At 48.6% G+C, this 22,896-nt stretch overlaps 1 protein-coding gene across 3 annotated transcripts in view; it reads left to right on the forward strand.

The window, feature by feature from the left end:
• The first annotated feature begins 4,425 nt into the window (after nt 1-4,425).
• The window catches only part of NGF (nerve growth factor), a 49,241-nt gene continuing 30,770 nt past the window's right edge, over nt 4,426-22,896 (forward strand). Inside the window, exon 1 of one of the 3 annotated variants that reach the window (XM_017643771.3) lies at nt 4,426-4,529. The gene's annotated coding sequence lies outside the window, so the exon portion shown is untranslated. Of the gene's footprint in view, nt 4,530-4,890; nt 5,005-22,896 lie in introns of those variants that run through there. The other 2 variants (XM_017643769.3, XM_017643772.3) reach the window with 2 other exon arrangements.

Here is a 22,896-nt window from a genome sequence, read left to right on the forward strand (position 1 = left end):
AACAGGACTGGCGCATAGCCAGTGCTCAGAAATTACTCATTTAATATATTTAGTTAGATAATCATAAGTAATTATATTCTCACAGCTCAAAGAGAATAGATCTTTCTCCCAAGGTCACACCACCTTAGAAGACAGACAGGATAGCTGAGTAAATCTTCCCAGTTCCAAGCTGGTGGCTTTCCTGGGCTGTGGTGCCCCTGCTGGAGAAGAGCTGAACTACTCTGACCTGCTCCAATGATGAAATCTGCGGGGCTGAGGCTTGGTGGAGTTAAGCCCAAGGACTTTGGGCCTAAGGGTGGAGGTGGGACGGCAGCACAGCCCTTTCTGGTGCCCGTACACACGGTCTACAGCAAGAACCGAGGTAGCACTTTGCACACAGGGACACTCAAAATGTTAGTGACGGGAGAAGCGTGTGCGAGAGGTCAGAGTTGAAGCTGGGGGTGGTGGAATCATTAAATTAGGAGGAGACACCTGGCTGGCTGAGCGTGAAGAAGGATGGAAAAGCCCAGCCTAAGTTTGGGAGGCCCCTGCATTCCGAGGGCAGACGGAGAAATTGGGGAGGTAGAGGGTAAGCAGGACAGTACAGTCACTTTTCCCTGAAAGGGAAGTGTTAGAGGCAGGAGGTCACTGGGAAAGAAGACTGGAACTGCCGAGTCCATCGAACTTGGCTGAAAGGAGAAGGAGGCACGGTGTTTAACAGCAAGAGCTTTGAAAACTTAGTTCATATCTCTACTCAGCCATTTGACTGGCTGCAAGTAACTTATGCTAAGTAAGAAACTTCTCTCTCCAGGCTTCAGCTTCCTTATTTACAAATGATACTTACTGTTCAGGCCCCTAAAATGCCTCACCCGGTGATACCCTCAATAAGTGCTGTGATGATTATGTCGGTGTGGTGTTATTGCAACTGTGACCTTTAAGAAGAAAATTATCGATTCAGTAGGGGGGAGACAGGGGGAGGGGAAGAAGATGGGAACCAGATTGCAGGAAGTTAAGGGGAGCCAAGGAAATGGTGGGTGTAGATCACTTTGCTGAGGAATTTGATAGTGAAAGGAAGTTGAGAAATCCAGTGGTTGGGCAGCAGGAGGGCCAGCAGTCTCTTTAAGAGAAAAGGCAAGCGCAGGTTCACAAGTAGAATGGAGGGAACCTACAGAGATGGAGAGAATGAAGATATCAGAGAGAGAGTGAAAGCAGGGGCAAGCCCCAGGGGGAGCAGCGATGGCCCCCAGGCGAGAAGAGTGAGCCCCTAGCCTGCCTGTGCTCCTTCACCAGATTCCCCACTTAGGCTAAGGCTGGGAGAGCTTCCCTCTGCCTCCCCTGGAGAGTGCAGTAGAAAGCAGACTTGCTGAGCACAGGCCAAAGTCTGGCTCTGACCCATTTGTACAGGGCTGAGCCCTTGTCTCCTCTTGTGTAAATGAGGAGGCTAGACTGATCATCTCTGTGATTCAGTAACCATGTCATCTCACTAAGCATTATAAAACACTTGTTCTAAAGTTTTTCTCCACTCTGATTAGAAGGAAGGCACACACACACACAAAACTCTTTGAGCTGAAGCTATCACTTCCTCCAGCAACTGGGACAATATTTCGGTTTGACATGTATTGCAAGCAGATCCGGTGATTCGATCGGTGCTGGCAGATTGCTGATGAGCCTCTTGGGATTTTAAATAGCGTGAGCATTTTGCCCTGGCCTTTGGAATGAAGTGAGGGAGAGCAGGAGCTTTGTGTTAGGCTAAGTGCTGCTGTTGAGTAGCCACTCAATGGCTGCAGACTTCTGAATCCTCAGAAATAACAACAATTACTGTACACACCACAATCTGTCCTCCAAGGGAGCAAATGCATCAGCTGCTAGTTATTTTGATACCCTGGATAAAAGCTCTTTTGAGAAAATCTAGTACAGAAAACATTCTTATCCTTTGCTTGTCTGCACCATTCCTTCTGCCTGCTGCCCTCTCAGCTGTTTCCCATTCCTATAAATGTAGCTGGCCCAGGCCTTAAGGTCCTTATTTCAGTGACCCAGGGAAAGGACATTTCTTCTTGGGCCCTTCATGAAACTGGAAGTGACAAGAGGAGAGCCACCTGGCTATGGTCTCTGTGCCAAGGCTAGCCTGATCTAGAACCTGCTGGGAACAAATCCAGTGTGGGTGGGGCACCTAGACCACAAATGGCTCTGACCATAGATGGCTTCAACAAGCATTTCCTGAGTACCTACTGTGCACCTGGCCTACGCAAAGCCCTGGGGAGACGGATAAACATGGCCAGGGTCTAATAATTCAGCCTCCCCAAGCACATGAGCTCTCTAATCAGGTACCATGGTCATCTCACATGCCTGGCACATAGTTGGCTGTCAATAATTAATCCTTGGAGTGTTCATTTGTTACTTACGTATTCTCATTTACTCAAAATCCCTGAAGTTCAGCAACAGAAACAGAGCTAGCCAGGGATGGAAACCAATATGTGCCAGCAGAATATAATCAACAATTTGGTGGGTGGGGCACCTAGGCTTATATTCTGCCTACACCACTGTTAAATTTCCTTCAACACACCACATGAAAAAGAACAAGTGCTCCAAAGCCTTTTGTCCTTTAGGGTCACACCACAAGGACACATGCAAAAGGTCTACATTCAACAACCAAATTCTGCATTATTCTAAAATTTTCGTCGTCATCCCTAAATTCTCCGGTAGCTATTACGTAAGGCTTAGAGCTGGTGCTTTCAAACCAGTTTACGCACGACATGATTGATGAATGAATTTGTCCTATCATCTAGAAATTCCTTTGTTTAATTGACGGTGACAAATTTCCCAATGGATCGCCCTGACTCTGATGCCACTTCTGCCCAAAGGGCCATTTATGGTGCCCCCAGTCACTTGCACTCACCTCCCAAGTATGTCCATCCACCAGTCTGCATCTGGAGAACTCAGAAGTGGACGAGCCTTTGCTGGCAACAACGAGGTCATACCAAAGCTAAAGCTGACTCCCAATTCTGGGGCTTTTGCCCTCGCTCATCCTTTTGGCAGCAGGCCTAAGGGGGGTAAACTTAGGTATGGGGACAAAGGTGAAGAGAGAAGTGGAGACCTCAGATCAGTCTGTGTCAAGGGAGTCAAGTCCCTAAGCAGCACCTCACCTGGCTCAAGGGCCCTCTACTCTGGGAACAGACTTGGACTTATAACAGAAACCCCTTGTGCCTCACTAAATCCCAGCACCTGAGGGTCACCACCTCAATTGTGCTGGCATGGCCTCACCAAAGGAGGGAGACTCTGCCTTTCCCTCTCTCCTCCCCACATCTGTTTGTCCCTTGTGGCATCAGGCACAGGGTAAGGATTCAGCATGCAATTTATTCAAGGAAGAAGTGGAGACATCTGAGGAACTCAACACCAGAGGGAGTGGGGGTGTGAATTTCCAAAAGCCTATGAGTCCCCCAGAACCTTACAATTAATGATGCACATTTAGTGAAAAGTCTGACTTTAGAGGTATGTGTGCCTTGCTAATTTGGAGCTGGGATGGGTAAGGGCGTGTCTTGGGTCAGACAAGCTCCGCTGTCGGGCTCTGAATCCACTAACCCAAGAAATTGTTGGAAGGCCAGCTAGGAGATCCCACCTCACCTGAAAGTCCACACGGTGGGGATGAAAGGAAATTTGGATAGGGTCTGGGGTAGGGCGGAAGGCACTCTGGCTATGCCAGTTTAGTCATAGAACTCTTGCAAAACTGATAAAACCTGAACTTTCTGTCTCAGAAAAATGGATGAATCTCACAGGAACGTACAAATTTGCTTACAATTTCAGGGGAGTCAGGGACCCCTTCCAGAGCCTTAAGTTAATGCCCCGAATCCAGGTCCTGGCCCAAGCCCTTCATCCCTTTTCCCCACGCAGGACTCGCCCCCGCCTGGGGGCTTTCTGGCTGCTCCTGGTTCCCAGAGCCTCCGCCTTCCCTCGTGTCGGGGGGGTGGGGGGGCCCGGCACCTGCATCTCCCGGTGTCTTCGTCTGAGGAGACAGAAGACGTCCCAGGCGAAAAGCCCGCTCAGCTGCCGGAGCTGGAGCAGCGAGGCCTCGGGCACGGAGGAAAACGGCAGGCGGACCCCCGAGGCGCCGGCTGCAGGCCAAGCTGGAGCGGAGGGCGGGGAGGAGCGGGGAGCTCCGGGCAACTCCGCCCGCCAACAGCTCGCCGGCTCAGTGGCGGCCGGGGCCAGCACCCCGCCTGGTGCCCCCAGAAAACCCCTGTTCAGGCTTTGCCTCGCGGCCCCGCCGACCCCCGCGCGTTCCCTTTGACCTCTGAAGGTTTGAACCCTGTCTGGGTCGAGCCAGGCCTCGGGAAAGCGCTAGATCTCTGGCACCCAGCACCCGGCAGAGCTAGGCGCCTCAGCCCCCCAGAGCAGGTGCGGGGCTGGGGCTGGAGAGGGCTGGAGTGGGGGGAAGGATTTGGAGTGAGTGACTCAGGACGGGAGGAGGGGCTAAGAATTCAAGAAGCCTGTGTTAGAGCAGCTCGGCGCTCCCGCACAGCAGAGAGCGCCGGGAGCCGGAGGGGAGCGCAGCGGTGAGTCAGGCTGCCCCAAGCCGAGCCCCGAGAGGGGCGCAGCGCGGGCAGGGGAGCGGGCCGCGTGGCTGGGCTTCCCGGGAGAGAGTGCATGCTTCCCGGTCTGGCGAGATGTCCGTCCCCACCTCCTCCGGAGGCCCGGGGCTGTAGTGCAGCGGTGAGAAGTGTCCCGAGTGGGTGCGGGAACTGCAGCGCTCTCTGTGGTGGTGGAGTCCCGGTCGCGCGACGGCCCGAAGTCTGGGGGGCAGCCCTGGCGCCTGTACTAGCCGCACGGCGGTGCCAGTGACGGCTAGCTCGAGGGCTAGAAGGGGACAGCGCGCAAGTGAAGTAGCGCGAAGGAGCGTGGAGAGAGGGATGCGCGGGCTGCCAGCGCGCCGGACCGGAGGAGAGGTGGTCTGCACCGCGGAGGGCGAGTGCCCAGCGCGCGCGGGCTTCGGGTGTGCGCTGAGTCCGAAAAGTGCTATGCTGCCCCGAGGTAAGGGGATGAGCGGGGCAGGCGCTCTAGACCTAGTGCAGAGAAAATGGAGCAGGGGTCTTCGGGCTCCTCTGCGCTTCGCTGGAGGGCAGGGAGTCCCGAGCGAGGGCCTGGGGCTTGATAGAGAAGCCTGCGCACCCGTGGACCTCCAGAGGACCTCCAGGACCCAGGTCGCCAAGGCTCAGCCCTGCTACTTGGGTCACACATCTCACCTCCAGCTGTCTGTTGCCAGGTGTGGAAGAGGCTCGCCTGGAGGGGAGGGGTGGGCAGCGCCTTGGGTCCAGGCACAAAGACCCGGGAGGGGGTGGGGAAGAGCCTCAGGGGTCAGCAAGCAGTGTCTTTGAGCCAACATAAACAAGCAGCTTAGCTCTGTTTGTTTACAACTCTTATTTCAAAAAAAACAAAAACAAACTGAGATTCTCATGGAAGGTGTTTTCTGCTTGAACTTTCTCTTCTCTTGTGACTTGAGAGATTAAAAATGATCCTGCTTGCTAGGCTGGTTTTTCCAAGTTGTTCCAGGTTGGAAGTTGTAACAGTTTGAAGGATAATTTATGGGTGTTTCATGCATTAAACGGTATTACAGCAAAGCCTTTGGGTGCTGTGGGTATTAAGGAAAACTTAGTGCACGTTCCCAGCTGGAAACCAAAATAGTGCTCTCCTGGGTGTCCCTGCCCCATCTGTCATCTGAGGCCAACTGAAATCCTGGAGAAAAGGCACTTGATTAATTGTCCTGGCTCCATCCCGTGGGCACACCCACTGCCAGTGCCAGACCCCTGCTCCCTACACATGCATGGCCAGCTGCATTCTGCAATGCAGAAATGGTAGTGGAGGGCCCACCAGTAATTTCTCTCTAGGGTCTTCGAACTCTAGAAGCTCTCAGTTGAGTCTGCTGGAGGGGAGTATTTCTCCCTCTCAGAGCAGTGCAGAAAGGGCAGCAGCAGTTGAGCCCTGCCAGCCCTTCTTGAACTCCTTGCACGGTGTTTACAATTTCCTGCTGAATATCTGAAACTTTCTCCCTCTGCAAAGCCACAGAAGAAAGGCTACATCACATCTGGCCTGATGTAGATAACTTCTGTGGCATAAGTAATATGTCAGCCTGGGCAACCCAAATGTCAGTCCACGATGGGCAGTGTTCCCAGAGGTTCACAGGGCACTGGGAACTGTGGTTAGCCCGGAGTGTGGAGTTGATGAGAGTGGTCTGGGGGTTGACTGGCCTTGCTGGCATTGACTCACAGAAGAAATGGATGTTCCCCATATTTGGGTCCTTGGAGGGGGATAGGGTTAACATAACCTGCTGCCAAACCCCTCCTCCATGTTTTTCCCAACATTTTTATGCAGGTGAAAAAAAGGGCAGCCTTGATGGGAAGAATGTTTAGTGGCACCACAAATGGGAAACGTAAGTCTCTGGGGCATGGGGACACATGTTTTGATAGAACAGGAGTACCTCAGAGGATTTTAGAACCAGTGGCTTGTGCCATGCCTTCTCTGGGCAGCCATCTTACCCCTGAAGCAGCCCAGGCCCACTAGAGAATTGGAAAATTGGATCCACTCAGGGCAGTCTACCTCGTATTCGTGACTGTTTCTATACCGTTAGCCTTTCCCAAGGAGTGAGGTTCTCACCTTCTATTGCCCACCCCACATCTCCCCAACCCAGAGGGTCAGAGGGAGCAGGGGATGAGACTTTACAGCCCCTTTCTCTTCCACGGAGAAATCTGTGCCTTGGCCAGGAAGGGGCCCCTGCTGCCGACATCAGCAGGGAGGGTAGGGCATGGCAGGGCAGGGCTGGAGCCCGAGGGAAGTTTCTCATCTTACTGAGATTAAACTGATGAGAAAATCGCACAACTTTACTTTTCAGTGAATGCTGAACACTACTGCTGCAATTTATGGAGTGCCCTATTGCAGTAGCTGCAAATTTATGGAGTTCTCTATTGCAGTAGCAACTGCATGTGAGCCACAGAGAAACTGCAAAGGAGACACACTACTGTTCTTCCCTAGTGTACGTGGAGCAAGAAGAAAGCCCAGACTCCCAAGCTGACATCATTGCCAGACTGGGGGCCAGAGGCCTGGCCATGTATCTTCTCCCAGGAAGAACCTGTAGGGACTTTGGGGGCCAGAGCAGGCAACCAAAGGCTTTGGAGACCTTTGCTGGCCGCCAATACTCTCTCTGCTCTCAAGAGGCAATGGAAGGCTTGCTGAGGGCTCACTTAAAATCTCTCGATATCTCTGAGCAAATAATCCATGTTCCCAGAGGGTGTCTCTTTCTTTGCCTGGCACTTCTGATACTGCAAACCATTAGCTAAATTGTCAGCTCTCAGCTTAGCCGATCCTGAGAAATCAACTCTATGATGGACCAGTTTCATAGAACAGCCTATAGTGGTATCAAGCAAATGAATGGAGAGGAAAAGACCCTTCCCCAACCTAATGAAAGAACATTCCCAAGGACCTTGATTCCTGAAAGTGGGGAAAGAGGTGTCATTCTAACTCCAAATAACAGTAAAATTGGGATGGCCCTGAGACAGAAATACAGCTGGAGACACTGAGGCTTTGGGGTCATTGACCTTGGGGTTGGGAGTGCGCAAGGATGGATCTGTTACTATTTGAGTCAAGGAGAATAGAGCTAAAACCTTCAGTCAAGACCAGAGTAATGAAAACTTCCAATGGAGTTTTTCATGAAGTTTTCATTATTCTTTTGTGGGCTACTTTACATACTTTTGAGGCATCTCTGCAGACTCTGACATAGCAGGAAATCAATTGGAGCACTGAGATGGTCCTTCAGTATTTTTCACCTGCACTGAGGATAAACTTCCTGTGGCAGCTTCCTGAGTTTTGAGACAGGATGGAGAGTAGCTTTGTGACCTTAAACCAGCCGTTAAACTTCTCAGGCTTCACTTTCCCCAACCCACTGGACAAGTGTATTGAATTAATAGTGTTTCTCAATGGTGCTGTTGGCATTTGGGGATGATTCTTGGTTAAGTGTGACCTACTTACTTAATGCAGGATGTTTAGTATTCCTACCTTGCCCACCAAATGCCAGAAGTCATGGTGACAACCCAAAATCACCCCCCCGCCGAACCCAGCCCCCATATATGGTTAAACACTTATTACAAGGATAATACTGCCCCCAGTTGAGAACTCCTTCAGAAAGTACCAATAAGGACCTTTCTTCCCAGCCCTACTGTAGGGGCACCTATTATTTAATCATTGAATTGGGCTTCAGAAGTCCTTGTCCTCCAAGAACCAACATATCAGGCTGGAGGAAGCCATTGGTAGGAACTTCAGTGCTGTGTCCCACCAGGCAGCATCCTTTGCCTTTTGTCAGTGGAGTGGGACTACAAATGACCCACATGAAAAGAAAGAATGGAGGGAAGGGACAGGTGGTAATAGAGCATGGCAGCTTCCTTCTCTGCCATATGCTATTAAAAACACAGGCAGACTGCTTTTGCCCCAGGTGTCCACAGCACTGGGAGGAAATCCTTCCCTCCTTTACTAAATGGATCACACTCTGGCATCAGGAGGTCCCTTTCCTGAATGAAAGAACTAGGAAGCAGAACCCTCCCCAACACTGACAGCACTTAATTCAACAAGGATACATGTTGATTTCAAATTAATACAACTGTGCCCAAGCTGTGAGGATAAATGGGAATCAGTAGTGTACATTTGACTGAAAAAAATAGACTGGCAATGCTCTGCTGCAGGGATGGTGCTTGTAGCACTGGGTTTGTTCTCAGTAACAGCTCATGCTATCCTTACCTCTGCCCCAAGGTCTCACTGGAGGACAACGAGTAGAACCCTTTGGTTATGCATAGTGCAAAGGGCTAAAAGGAATACTAGCTTTGGGGGATATTATAGGAACATTGACTTGCAGCTTACTCCCAAGTAGCAGAAGAGAGAAAACTACTAAAGGAGTAGGGCTGGCCAAGTTCGGAGCTGATTCCTAGTGGAGCAAAGAGAGAGAGAGAGAGAGAGAGAGAGGACAAAGGAGACTTAAAGAGAGCCCCAGTGAAGTTGAGACCAGTCTGACGATGCCATGTGTCAGGTGGGATGGCCACAGTGCTTTCCAAATTGCCCAGGAGTTTGGCCACCTGTCCCATGTGTGGAAAGTCTTTTTATTAAAAATACTGTAGTTTTAGAGTCAGACAGTCAGGGTTTCCCTGAAAATGCACCACCATGCTAAGCAGATGGAGATGTTTTGGCACTGCCTGCAGTGACTTCTGCAGGTGGGAGAGCCTGCAAGTGAAAAGATCTGGCTCTGAAGTCAGCGGGAACAACCCACCAAGGCTTCACACAGAAGCCATTCCACATCGAGGGCAGGTACAAGCCACTACTACTGGAATTGTTTCCCAATATCCACGAAGTATTTGCTATTTGGTACAGATAAGCTGATTTTCTCATTTCCTTTGGCTGTTCCTTCATTAGCCAGAGTTGATGGTATATATCATCTGTCCACATGCTACATTGTTATACTTCTTAAGTACACCCAGGGAGGACTGTCGGTGGGAGCCATGAGAGCCTAGCCCAGGGCGGGGGTGGAGGGGATTCTGTGTGAGCCCTTCATCACTGTGCATCTAAGGTGTGGTCAAAGTGACTTGCATTTCTCACTCGCTCTGTGTCGCAAAATGCCATCCTATGTCTGCACCTGAGCAGACCTGGCTCAGAGCTTAATGCACTTGGGGTACCTCCTCATCCTTTTCAGAACTCCCACAGTGTGTGGGAGATGCCAAGAGAGGCAGGCTCCTTTTCGATTGTGATTTTAAAGGGAAGAATAGACATTCTGGGCTCTAACTGCTGGAAGGATGCTAGACTAAGTAAGGAGAGAGGAAGGCGATGGGCACCAGGGAGAGCAGAGAGCCAGGAGGGCGTCCCTGGACCCGTTTCCTGTTCTGTAAAACAGAGACAACAGAGGTACCTCCTCCTCCAGGCTCCTGTGCACAGTAAGTTACAGGGTGTAGGTGGAACACAAGCACAGGCCTGGCACACAGCAGGCTCGCAGCAGGCGTGAGTTTCTTTCCCTCACATTCTCCCTCTGTGCAACTGAGCAGAGGGGTCCTCCTTTCAAGCTTTTTCACTTCAGGTCAGACAGTATCATCTTTGCATTTTTTACATCTCTGTAAATAGAAACTTTTGCTGCATTAGAAAAAGAAATCTCTAGGAATTTACTCACGTTTGGACCTTCTGTAATTAGCATTCTCATGTTGATAGAATTCTAACCATACACTTCATCTTCTAAGTTATCTGTGCCTCATACTCTTTGGATAAAAGGAGACTTGTAGATTTTCTCTTGTAACTTTCTTTCTCTCCTGAAAACTTCTCCTTGGACTTTGATTTCAGAAACGTTATGCAGTGCTCTCTAAATAAGGCATTTCTTGAGAATGGCCATTTGTACTGGCAGTTTTAAGAGTGTTTTGGTTCCTTACCCCACATAATGATTCCTCCTCCTCCAACAACTCATGTTTTTAGGATTTTATGTATCTTATCAAGTTTACAAGAGAAGGAGGGAGGAGGAAGTGAGCGTATCTGTGGCAGCAGGGCAGCTGTTCTTTCCCACACCTGGGGTCAGCAGCTGAGCAGCTGTTGCTGAATTACATACAACCTGTGGCTAAAGGAGAAATAGTCCCCACCCCACTGAGTAGGCAGGTCTACTGGATCCCAGGCCACCAGATTGATTTTCCTTCCCCCAATTAGTATCTTTATTAATATGTTCACCAGGGGGCTGCACACTGCAGCAGATTCATAATGAATATAAATGATGATCCTTCCCAAGGAGCTTGCTCAGGAGTCAAAAGTAAAGTGGCTTTAGAGGTTCATCAGGTGATGTAAATGTGGTGAGGCCATAGGCTGGTGGGGACTGCAGTCAACTACACAGGGTATGCCCCCACCGAAAGGGGATAGACCATCTGTTGCTTTGCAGGACTGTAGACCCAGTGTGGCTGGATCTTTCAACTTTTCAAAACTTCGATTTTCTGTAATTTCTTCACTTAAAAACATCCATGCAGGCTAAATAATCTGTCAACAGGCTTTATATTCTCATCTAGATTAGCACACTTGGAGCCATTGAGAGTGGTACTGGAATGGGAGCAAGCTGAAGGAGTACTAACGGTGTGGCTGTAAGAGCTCAGAGAAGGGAGAGAGGTCTGGATGATGTGCCTGCCAGGGAGGCTTCCTAGAAGAGGGGACATCCTGCAGGTGGGTAACATTTTATAGAAGCAGCCCTGGCACAAAATAAGACAGAACTAGCTTCACATCCAAGCTCCACCTCTTCTTGGTTCTATGGCCAAAGTCCTTAATTCCCCAATGCCTCAGTTTCCTCATCTGTAGAAGGGAATCGTAATGCCGATGCTAGCGGGGCAGCTGTGAGGTAAGAGGAGAGAATACCGGAAAGCCTTTACTGAGCCTAGAGCTGGAATATAGCAAGCATCCCAGAAGCCTGAGCTCTGCTTCTGATGCTGGGGTGCATGGGGGCTTGGCCAGCCCACAGGGTACTATGAATGGAGGGCCCTGCGTTGTGCTTGTGGACTGTTGCTTTCAAGGACTTGGGTCTCAACTGCTTTTTCTGCCCTAGGAAAAGGACAGATGGAGTGGACTATTTTTTTCCTCTCCTACCCTTTTCTTGCTTCTCCCCAAGGCCTGTGGCTATAGGCCACTTGCTCTCTGTTCAAATGCCACCCTTTAAAAACCCTAACCTGGACCACAGCAGAAAAATACAACTGTACTCAATAAGAAGGAAAAGTACTCCAGGAGGCTGTATCGACACGCACGGCAAATATTCAAGGAATTCTTAGGGATAAAAAAAATTCGTAAATCTGGATTTTTGCATGAGGCCATCACAGGAACATGTTTTCTCAATTACAGTGCACATTGCTTGGAGTGAAGTCACCGAGTCCAAGGCTCGTCAGGGCTGACTTTCACTGAGCCACCTGATCTGGACTTCCCTTTCCATGACCCAAATCTGATTTGACCAGCCCTGTCACTGTCCCTAACTGTCGAAACAAATCATCCCTGAAATCCTAAACCAGGGTGGAGGCATACACATTCCCCTAAAAAGCAATCCAATTTCAGATCCTGGGTGTACTCACCAAAAATTACGAAAGTCAACACTACTCTTGATGGTGGATTACTAGGTTCCCCACGGCCACCTGTGTTTTCCTTTTCCTCTGACTTTATAGTTAGATGGTGACTGTGTATTGCCCATCAGAGCAGATGAATCTTTGAGGTTCCGAAAGCAGACAAAAGAGTTTCTTTAGCAAAAGCCTGCGTCAACTGCTTAAAATATTACCAGTCAGTGTCTGAGATCAGAGATTATGTTTTCTGGATGGTTTCCTGGACTGACTCTTTTCCAAGTGACTGGCTTTGTCGGATATTTGTAATTTCTGAAATATTTGATTAATGATATCCCCTCCACCAGAGGGATGGTCCAGAGTGCATAATTAGCAGCATGCCTCAAAAGCAAAGATGCTCCCCAGCATCCACCAAGATTAAGCAGGGTGTTGAAAAACATTTCAAATCTACTGCCATGGAGTGGAGGAAAGGAAAATATTTTTCAAAGTACAGGTTTGAGATCTGTTAGGGGGATATGAAATCAGTTTAATGTTACAACCCCCTTTCTTTGCTTTTAAAATGAATAAGACTATAGTAAAAATTTTAAAAATCAATATGAGCTGCATGTAGCATGGGAGTGTTTACATGAAATTTTTGTTTTCATTGTATATATGTTTATTGCATATATTCATTGCATATATATGTGCAAACTAGATCATGACAGAAAGTATGTTTTTTTACTATGAGTCATGGTTTAAAAAGTTGAAAAGCTGCTGGTACAGGCGAGACCATGGTTTTAAAAAGGGCATAGCTCTGAGGCCAGTCTTGGGGTTAAATCCCAGCTCTGTGATTCCTAGTTGTGTGATCCTGGGTTACAAGTTCTCTAAGCATCAGTGTCCTCATCTGTCAGGCTGGCCTAAGGGCTTCCTCATAGGGCTGTTGTGTAGACTGAGTGGCAAAGATGTGCAGAGTGCCTGCCACCCAAGGGACCTCAGCAAGTGAGAGCGACTGTCATTATCTGTCTTCTCTTTCCTCCATCCTCCTCCTCTGCTTCCTTCTTCATCTGCTTGGGGATGCCTCACTCTCATCAGAACTGTGACTTCCCTGTCATTAGCCCTGAGGTTTATTGTTTCTTTGGGAAAACCAGCAAAGAAACAACAGCAGTCATTCCTGGTCTGTGTTCCTGCCTTCTGCACCATCTCTCTCCCACTTCAGGCTCGCAGAGCCATCTTTCTGCAATTCTGTTCCCTAGATATGACTGTGACAGTAGTTGTCTATGGGGCACGAGTTGTCCTTCTACAGTCTCAGGGAAGCTGCAAGGGCTCCCACTGTGCTCCTGGCCTTGTGACCCGGATAAAGGCTTTGGTCCTCGTGGGGGTGCACTGACTCTGGAAGGAACTTCTGTTCCCACAAATCACATCCTTCCCCCGCGGGATATTTTTATAAGAACAACAGGGCTAAGATACCATTAAAATGTTGACATTGTGAAAATTCTAAAGAAGTTCCTGCCCAGAGCAGAGGGCGTAACGTTTTCTCGTGAGTGAGGCTCCAGGCTGGACCCAATGAGAAGGGCTCCTTTTCTGGTATAAACAGCTTGAAGGCTCCTAGTGTAGACATGAGCTGATGCTTTCAGGTAAAACAACCCCTAATCCTAACACCAACCCTCAGCCTAGCCTGCAATCTGTCACTGACCCCAGATCTTCCCTTTCCAGCAGAGGGCACGGGAAAAAGTGACCCACACCAAGATTCTACTTGAGGGCCACAAAGGTGACATGTCCTAATTTTCTTAAGAGCCTGGCTAATGCAGCCCCCGAGGACGGATCAGCAATGACAAACTGCCTGCCTCTTTGTTCAAGTGTAAGCTTCACCTCTCCCCCCGAACCTTTTGTACTTCCTGGTGCTCCCCTGGGGCTCATTCCAACTCTATTCTCATAAAACTAACCCTCCCAAGCGGCCCTACTTTCACCACTAAGTCTCCAACAAGATTATTAGTGACATCTTCTCAAATGCTGAATTCCTGTCCAGACCAAAGATTGAAAGCTCCATTCTATCTAGATACTTAAGATATCTCTATTTGAGTTTTCAGGGCAGTGAGGCAGAAGGGGAGAAGAGGACCTGGTTCTAGTGATAATAATTTTCATCTCTGTAAGATTATCCTTCTGTCCACTACTTATTCCACCATTCCCTGTAATATTAATGTCACTAGGCCAATTGCACATTTTAAATAACAATTATAGCAGAAGGAGACATTTGTCACCCTGTACCCAGTCCCTAGAGCTGAGCACGGGGAGCTTGTGTGGACCCCAAGCAAAGCAGCAAGAGGCAGTTAAAATTCATTGGTGTTGCACCCGGTTTTGGGTTTTGTGGCTGTTTTTATTTTTAAGGCAAGCTTTTTCTGTGCCCAAATGCTGACGTTTTCTGTGCCCAAAAGGGAAAAAAAGAGCATATTTCTACCCATTCTGAAACTCTTAATAACAAATGGAATCAATTGTCCCAGAACATGACACACCACCAAGAACGTTTCTAATGTGTGAAATGAATTACCTTTCTTTTCATCTGGGTTCAAGAGTGTTGTGTCTATCCTTGCACTGGGGAAGTGTGAACACTTAGAAGTGTTTTCATTTTCTTTTTTGAGGAGGTCAAACACTGAAGCCTGACTCCAGATTTCATGCCCATGTGTCAGCATCTCTGTATCTTGGAAATGAAGGAAAATATGTTGGGGGTGTGGCTTCTAAGTGTTGTTTTAAATTTTTCTAAAACAGACCAGGACATGGAGAGATGTAGAGGAATAATAAAGCAAAAATATGTTTCTAAGGTTATGATTAAGCAAACAGAAAAGTGATTTTAAATTGTACAGTACACAGAATGTCCACCTTTCAGTCACTTCGACTTCTTAAATGATTGTGGACCACTTATAGAATTCTGACTGGCAAAGCTTGCCCTTGGGAAGATTCCGCAAACCTGTCTATAGCTTATTTCTTTTATGGACTGGGAAAGCTGTTATGTAAGAGAGAAAAATGGTTAAGTCAGGTTTAAATTATTTATTTCAGATTGATGAGACTGGGATTTCTTCCTGCCTTAGACTTCTCCCAGCTGTGTAACTTAGGCAATTCACAGAACTTCTCTGAACCTCTGTTTCTTACTCTGTAGAGTGAGAACAACCCTGCCTGTGTGTAGCAGATAGGGCTGCTGTGTTGAAAATGGTTACCAGCTGGGAAAGCACCACTTCTTGGCTGTAGACATAAGATGTAAGATGTGAAAGCTTTGGACAAGGAACATGAGAGTCCAGGTGCCAGTGCTGGCTCTGCCCTCAGCTGGGTGAGGGGCCTTGACAGCCACTTGTCCTCCATGAGCAATCCTAGCTTCCTCCTGCCCATTCCAAAGGCAGCAGCAGATGTGAAAACACTTCACATAAGCCTGGGGAGAAATGAGCTGTTCCTGCCATGGTGGACATGGAGGCCAGTGCCAGGCACTGAGTGGGCCCGGCCCTGTGAGGCTGACGCCAAGGCCACTGTGAGAAAAGCTTGAATGTACCATCACATGCCGCACCGTTCCAGGCCCAGGAGTGGGGCCAGAAAACACAGGTGATGGTGGGTGAGTTACTGTTGCTCTGACCTTCAGTTTCCTCAGCTCTAACATGAGACTGATAGCACTTACTTCTTAGTGGAAGGGTTAACAGCATGACTTATGCTAAGTCATTTGGCTGCCCAAACCCTGGGTTTGTAGTGTTGATTGATATTAAACACAAATGAATGCCTGAAGAGCTTGCCAACTACCCAGTGACCTGGCTAGGGACAGTCCAACGCAGATAGGATGCCCCAGACATGAAATGCTCTTGATGTCCCTTCTCCCTAACTGGTCCTCCTCTGTCTTCTTTGCTGGCTCTTCCTTCTCCTGGCCTCTAAGTATTGGAGTGCCCTGGAGCTTAGTTCAGGAGCCCTTCTTCTCTGTATCAATCACTCTTCCTAGATGATGTCATCCTCCCCTGGCATTAAATATATTCTACAGCTTCTAGATGCCTGTTTCCAATCTGGACCTCTCCCTGGGCTCCAGCCTCTTGTGTTCTGTATCATTTCCACTTGAATATCTAGTGGGCATCTCAAAGGCAGAATTTTTGACTCCCAAACTCCTCTTCTCTAAGTCTTATTTTAGCCTCATTTCATCTTATTGAGGTAATGACATCATTATTCCCACAATTGTTCAGACTCCAAATCTAGAAATCATCCTTGATTCTACCTAACTTACCACCTTTCACATCCAATCCCCTAGCAAGTTTGTTAGTTTCAAAATAAATTCTGAATCCAGTCACTTCTCACCACCCCACGGCTGCTTCACAGTCCAAACCACGCTCCCCTCTCTCCCCAACCACGGAACCTCCTCGTGGATCTTCCTGCCTCCACTCTTGTAACCTAATGGCTGTCAGGGTGCACTTTTCAAAATAGAAATCATGTCATGTTATTTCCCAGCTCTTAACCCTCCAGTGGCTTTCCACTAGGCATGGAATAAAAATCCATAGTCTTGCCATGGCTTATTTCAGTGGTTCTTAACTGGGAGTGATTTTTTCCATTTTTGATTGTCACAAGTGGACTGGGGCAATGGAGTGGAGATGATACTGGCATCTAGGAGGCAGAGTCCAGTGATGTAGCTAAACATACTACAGTGCACAGGACAGCGCCCACTGCAAAGAATTACCTGGTTCAAAATGTCAGTAAGGGTCAAAACTGCACTGGGAGAAATGCTGCCTTTAGATGACCTGGACCCCGACTCCTCTCTCCAACCTCCTGCCTCACTCTCCCCCTTGTTTGCTCTGTGATAGCCGCTGACCTCCTTGCTCTAACTTCAACACACTAATCTTGTTCTCATTTCAAGGCCTTTGCTCTTTGCTCTGCTTGGAGCCCTTCTACCCACAGATCTTCACATTGTTAGCTTTTGTTCATCACAGGCCTGCTCAGATGCCACCTCCTGATCAACCTAAGGTACAATGCCCATATCCACCCCCACCAAACACTGCCCTTAGTATGTTCTATTCCCTTACCCCCCCTGATTTATTTCCCAGTGCTTAATTCTTCTGTCTTCTGGTTTATTCTCTGTCTCCCCCACAGGAAGCTAGGAAGCTAGGAAGCAGGGCAGGCACTTTGTTGTGTTCATCAAGGGCTTCACCACATAATAGTAGCTCAGTAAGTTTGTTGAATGAATGAATGGTTGATAAGCATGGCACAGACGTGGATTACTACAGAAGATTAGGAAAGGAGGAGACCGGTGGGATCTGGCATTTTGGGGGGAAGGCTTGCAGGAAGAGGTGTAGCATGGGCTACACTGAAAGTCTGTGGAGCCCTCACCCTGTCTGCTAAGCTGGCTGCAGCTGGATCTGGGCTTTAGAGGCTAGCTGCCTCTGAAACACAAATGCACCTGGTGGGGCCTCATAGATTACCTTGTAGAGCTCATTTTGTAGATTGGAGCCAGCTGTGGACTCTCATGTTCACTAGCCTGGAAAGCCAAGCTGGAGGACTCGGTCGAGATGGTGATTGCCGTCAGGAGTCACGAAAGAAAGGAGAGTGGGAGTGGAAGGAGAAATCTAAGCTGAAGTTGGTTCAGATCAGGAGCTGAGCACAGCATGGGGTGGGATGTGGGGAGCCTGGGAGGGAAGAGCCGTCATGGCCAGGGAAAATCTCTGGGTCAGTCACTGTGAAGGGCTGAGGGGAGTTCCTGGAGAAGAAACTGGGAGGGTCTTCTGCCATCAGTTTTGCGGGAGCCAAAGGAGGGCTTTGTGAATTGGACCTGGGGCACTGGAAAGGCCAATGAAGGTAAAATTGAACATCAGGCAGTCAGGCTGAGACTGGGTCCTGAATAGACATACTGATCTGTACTGAGTTGGTACAGGAGGTAATTATAAATATCAAGGTTCCAGGATAGTCTTGATTCCAAATGCTCTGACCCCACATTGAACATTGGTCCCGTACTTCAGTTAAAGAAAGTAATTCCTGCAGTGCCACATGTGACAGTGGATAGTCCATGTTTAGCACATGCCAGGTGATGAGTGGGTGTCCACCTGCCCAAGCAAGCCCCTGTGCCACCTCAAAATACGGATGTTGATGTCCAGTTCTTGGTTGGAGGGCAGGATTCAGATCATGAATTGTTTTTCCAACCTAAGGATTCCAGGATATGTAGATCATGGCATCTCACATGGGAGGGGAATGCCTGGTCCCAGATACACAGCTCTGGTCGCCCCAACATCTCCTCCAAGTGACACGTTTTGGTCAGGGTCTGTGCCCTCAGGGCCACCTCAGGACACTTACTCATAACTCTGGTTCATTTTCCTGCCCACATTCTTCTGAGGGTATGACTACAGGGGATTAGTAGCCAACACCTCATTTTATTAGTCTGTTAATGTAGGTTTAAAGGAATTCACCTCAGATGCAGCAGCTTATTCCAACTTACCAGAAAAATGAACAGTTACAAGGTCTAAAGAATGATATGATGGTGATAAAATTCAGATGTGTCACGTCACCCTAATTCAGCCCTGACTCGGTCCGTAGCCATGTGGATTTCCCCTCGACTCTGGGCCCCCGGCTGCCTGGGCCCTTCTGCCTTGCAGGGCTGCGGTGATGAGGTTGTCTGTCGCACAGCCTCAGAAGTCATGCAACACCCACAAGGTGAGCATCCCTTCCCTTCTCCCTCGGAGAGCTGCTGACAGGCCGCTTTGGCCTTCTCTTTGTAAAACCTGACTGCCAGCTTGTCACTGGGGCCTCTTTCTTATTAGGTCCCCTTCTTGGTATACAGAGTTTTGGTGCTTTCCAGTTTCTACTCCATCAAAAGGTGAGCTCTGACCCTTCATTCATACTAAGAAGTACATGCTGATAAAGGCTCAAACTGATGCTTATCCCACTGGCTAATGAATGCTTCAGCAGCCATCAAATCCTCTTAGGCAGAAGGCAGTGAACCATTCACAGGCTGGCCCTGGCCCATCCTTCCTACTGATTGTGTGACTTCAAAGATATTATGTAAGATCCCTTTGCTTCTCCATTTCCTGAACTGAAAATTGGAATAATAATAATACCTCCCTTATAAAATGGTGGTTAAATGAGAATGTGTGTGACAGCACAGTACTTGGCATGTAAAAGCTGTTCAGCAAATGGCAACTATTGTCATTATATTACTGAAATCTTCGAAAGTTAAATTTCAGACATCTGTCACTGACTCATGGAACTATTTGGAGCTTAAGGTCTTTCTCAAGCAAGAGGGAAAGAGAATAGAGTTTAAAACCCTGGGAGGAAATCTCTGGACAAGGAAGGCAGACGTTCAATGTCACGGTATCACTGATTTATTGCTCAGTTGTGGGGTAAGCCATAGTTAAGCCAAATGTAAAATGAGGTCAATACCAAGGTTGCTGTGATGATTAAATATAATGATGCTTATAAAATGGTTATCATAGCATCAGGCACATAAGCCTGATAATGTTCAGTGTTCTTGTTGTCATCATTGTTATCATAACCTGTCTTCCACATGTTAGTTCCTCTATCAACTCTTTACTGAATAGAACTGGAAACAACCTGGGTTCCTAAGCACTGTTCCAAAGATTAGGCTGGGACAGCTCTCCCGAGCCCTTAAGGCTTTGTTCCTGCTGCAGGGCATTTGCCCCCAGCAAAAATGACTCCCACAGCCTTCTGGGGTCCACTCCTTGCTGTTTCCACATGGCTTGTCATGTGGGAAGGCTATGTCCTGCTATGCACAGACAGGGAACAGCTTCTTTCCTTTCCTCCCAGGGACCTGGAGGTGGTCCCACCTGGTTCTCACCTCTCACTCCTGGGCTGGTCACCAAAGGGGAGCCACAGCCCCTAAAACGAAGGCACTCAGCAACCAGAAACAGGAAAAGGGGCCCAGAACTTAGCTTTTGCCATTGGCCCTGCCAGCAAGTGCTGGGCTGGGACAAAATGAAATCCCAAAGACAAGGGTCCTCTAGCTTCCAGGACTCAAAAAGAAGTAAATTGTAGGTTGCCTCATTTATGATCAAAGCTACCAAAACTTTAAAAACTTATGTTCCTGCCCATGTGTCTCTATGCAAACATAAAAATGGGAACACTTTTTGGTCCCACCAAAATTGGTAACTGGTACGAGTTCTTCCTGCCAAGGTGAGGCCTGCCTGAAGGCCAGCTTCTCAGCGGGTGCCACTGTGTACACTGCACTGTTCCAGGCTGTGCGGGGCCGTAAGGACCGTTAGGACTTGGACCTGCCCACAGGGGACTTCCAAGCTGAGTGGAACTTCTTACTTCATTTTCATTCCAAGAAGGCTTTAGCTTTTCAGGAAAAGCCTCACTGGGATGAACCTAACACCACTGGGTTGGCTGTTGGATGGATTCTTCTATGACCCAGTGGCCTTGGACATGAAAAGGAGATGGAAAGATTTCATTAGAATATTTTCTTCTCCACTTCCTTAGGCTTCAGCCAGCCATCTGCTCCTGTCTACCCTCCACCACACACACACAGACACAGAGCACTCAAAAAAGTGGACACATTGCCGAGGCAGCTGCGATCATTCCAACATTGCTCTACCTCTCTGACTCAAAGAGCCAAAGAATCCTAGCATTGAAAAAATCATGAGAAATCCTGCAGCAGTTTTTTAAAATATATAATAATGAGGAGAAAAAAGAAGGAAAGAAAACCAGAAAGCTAGAGAATGAAGTGCCTTGTCTAAAATCTTAGAGTTAGCAGCACAGCCCGGCTCAGGGCTCAGCTCATTCCTCTTCTTCCTTGTTCAGCTATTTGATAAGCCCCAGCTTAGTGCCAGGAGCTGGACTAGGCACCAGCAGCACAGGACGGGACAAAAGCCGTACACACACAGGGCTCACAGAGCGGTCAGGGGGACAGCGACCATCATCACATCAGGGAGTGGACGTTTCCTCTCTGACAAGTGCCTTAAGTGAGACATCCCCCTGCTGTTAGGGAGGGTGTGTTAGAAGGGCAGGCAATGGGATTCATTTGCCATTTCAGGGGCGGACAGGAGGAGTGCTCCCAAGATAAAGGAAAGTCCTCCTTCATCCAGAAAAGGATTACAGATGTGCTAGAGCCAACTCCTACAGGTGCACCCCTGCTCCACTATGTGAGCTTCTCTTCCCAGCTCTGCATTCAGTTAGGTCATGCTGGTGACTTGAAATTGGCCATGGTGGGAGTATTTACACCATAGAAAGTAGCAGATGCTGCAAACCAGGGTTCCCTCCACTGCTTTGGAGAGTTGTTTTTACTATATACCATAGTTTCCATAGAGTCTACCTGTTTCCTAGCTGTGGGCATCACAGCCCTGCCCTTGAAGCCAAATTCCAGGTTCCTTTCCTGCAGAAACTCTACCAAGAGCCTATCCCCAGAAAGGCACTGTCAAAAAGTGACTTGGGCCTGATGGCTGTTTATTTCAGACCCTAGGCCTTCTGGATTCTCCTGGGATCCAGGACATCCCAGCAAATTAATAGCAAACAACTAAGAAAGAGCCCGTTCTTGTGGTCTGCGTCACCCCCTTGCCGTCTAATGATATTTATCAACCACCCACGCCTGTCCAGCACTGTATGAGACACTTGGCCAGGCAGACCTCAAGGCGGGCTTTGACCCCTCAGGAATTTGGGGCCTGGCTGAAGCTGCTAAGCTGACATTGTTCTTCCTTAACATAACTCGGGCCGCCAGGGCATAAGAACCCGCTGAGGTCATGAGATAGCAGACAGCACTGCTGCTCTATTTCCCAGTCTCTTTCCAGGCACAGGAAACACCAGGTGAGTGAAGGTCAGGGTGCACAAAATATACGATTTGGTCAAGTTTTAAAAACAGCTGATTTTCCTGCTTTTGAACCCCCATTGCCACCTGTTCTCTGAAGAAATTTGCCAAAAGAAAAAGTGAGTTTTGAGTTCTTACAAAGACCAGCAGGAAGCAAGGATGGGTGGACATCCTGGAGGTGGAGTTCCCAGAGGAAGCATGTGTGCATCTGTGTGTGAGTGTGTGTGTGTCGTACACACAGAATCTGGGGACACTAATGGTGTCAGGCTATTGGGGCAAGGTGCCTATGAGGCAGGCAGGCACGTGGGGCTGTGAGGTAGAGAATTTTGAAAGAAAAGACCAGCCCTGGGTCTGGTGGGGAAGAGCAGCTGGGCACTCTAAACTGACAGAGTTCCCCTCTGACCATCTCTGTGCTTCTACATGGGAGCTAGTGACTGTCATATTTGGTCCATGCTGGGGAAGGTACCCCCTGTGCTATGGAAGCTCAGCCATTTACTAGCTTGGCCTCTAATCAGATTTGAAAGTGAGTGACACCAGCCAGGATTCTCAGTGAGAGCTGGGCATGACATGCAGGGACTGATTTAGGGAGTCACCGGCACTGTGAAGCCACAGGCACTGTCTGCCCATAGCTCCTTTCTAGGCACCACCAGTGGGGTTGACAGTGAGTCTCCAGGAAGCTTCCCTTAAGAGCAAAACCAAAAGTGATCAAGGTGGCATTACCGACTATGAACACCTAGTCTTGAATTCACATCTCAGAATATCAAAGCTGCATACACACTCAGTGGGGCAGGGGATGAGCTGGAGGAGAAAGCTCCTCAAAGTGGTGTGTTGGGAGACCAGTAGATAGACTGCCAGGGTGGTGAGAATGTGGCGTGCTGGAGCAGTTGCTATTTGAAGGTTCTGTGCATTTAGAGTTCAGAGGAGACAACAAAGGAAAGGAGGTGGCTGGAGGTCACAGAAAGTGTGGAGAAGCAGGCTGGTGCAGGGTAAGCAGCCACACTAAGACAGACAAAAGGCAGGCGCATGTGAAGAAAGCTCCCAGCTGTCCCATGGAGAAGCTACATCTCCTCCCTGTTACTTTCCTGACACTGCCTTGGAGCC

Source organism: Manis javanica, chromosome 4 (assembly GCF_040802235.1).
Source record: "Manis javanica isolate MJ-LG chromosome 4, MJ_LKY, whole genome shotgun sequence".
NCBI classification, from domain to species: Eukaryota; Metazoa; Chordata; class Mammalia; order Pholidota; family Manidae; genus Manis; species Manis javanica.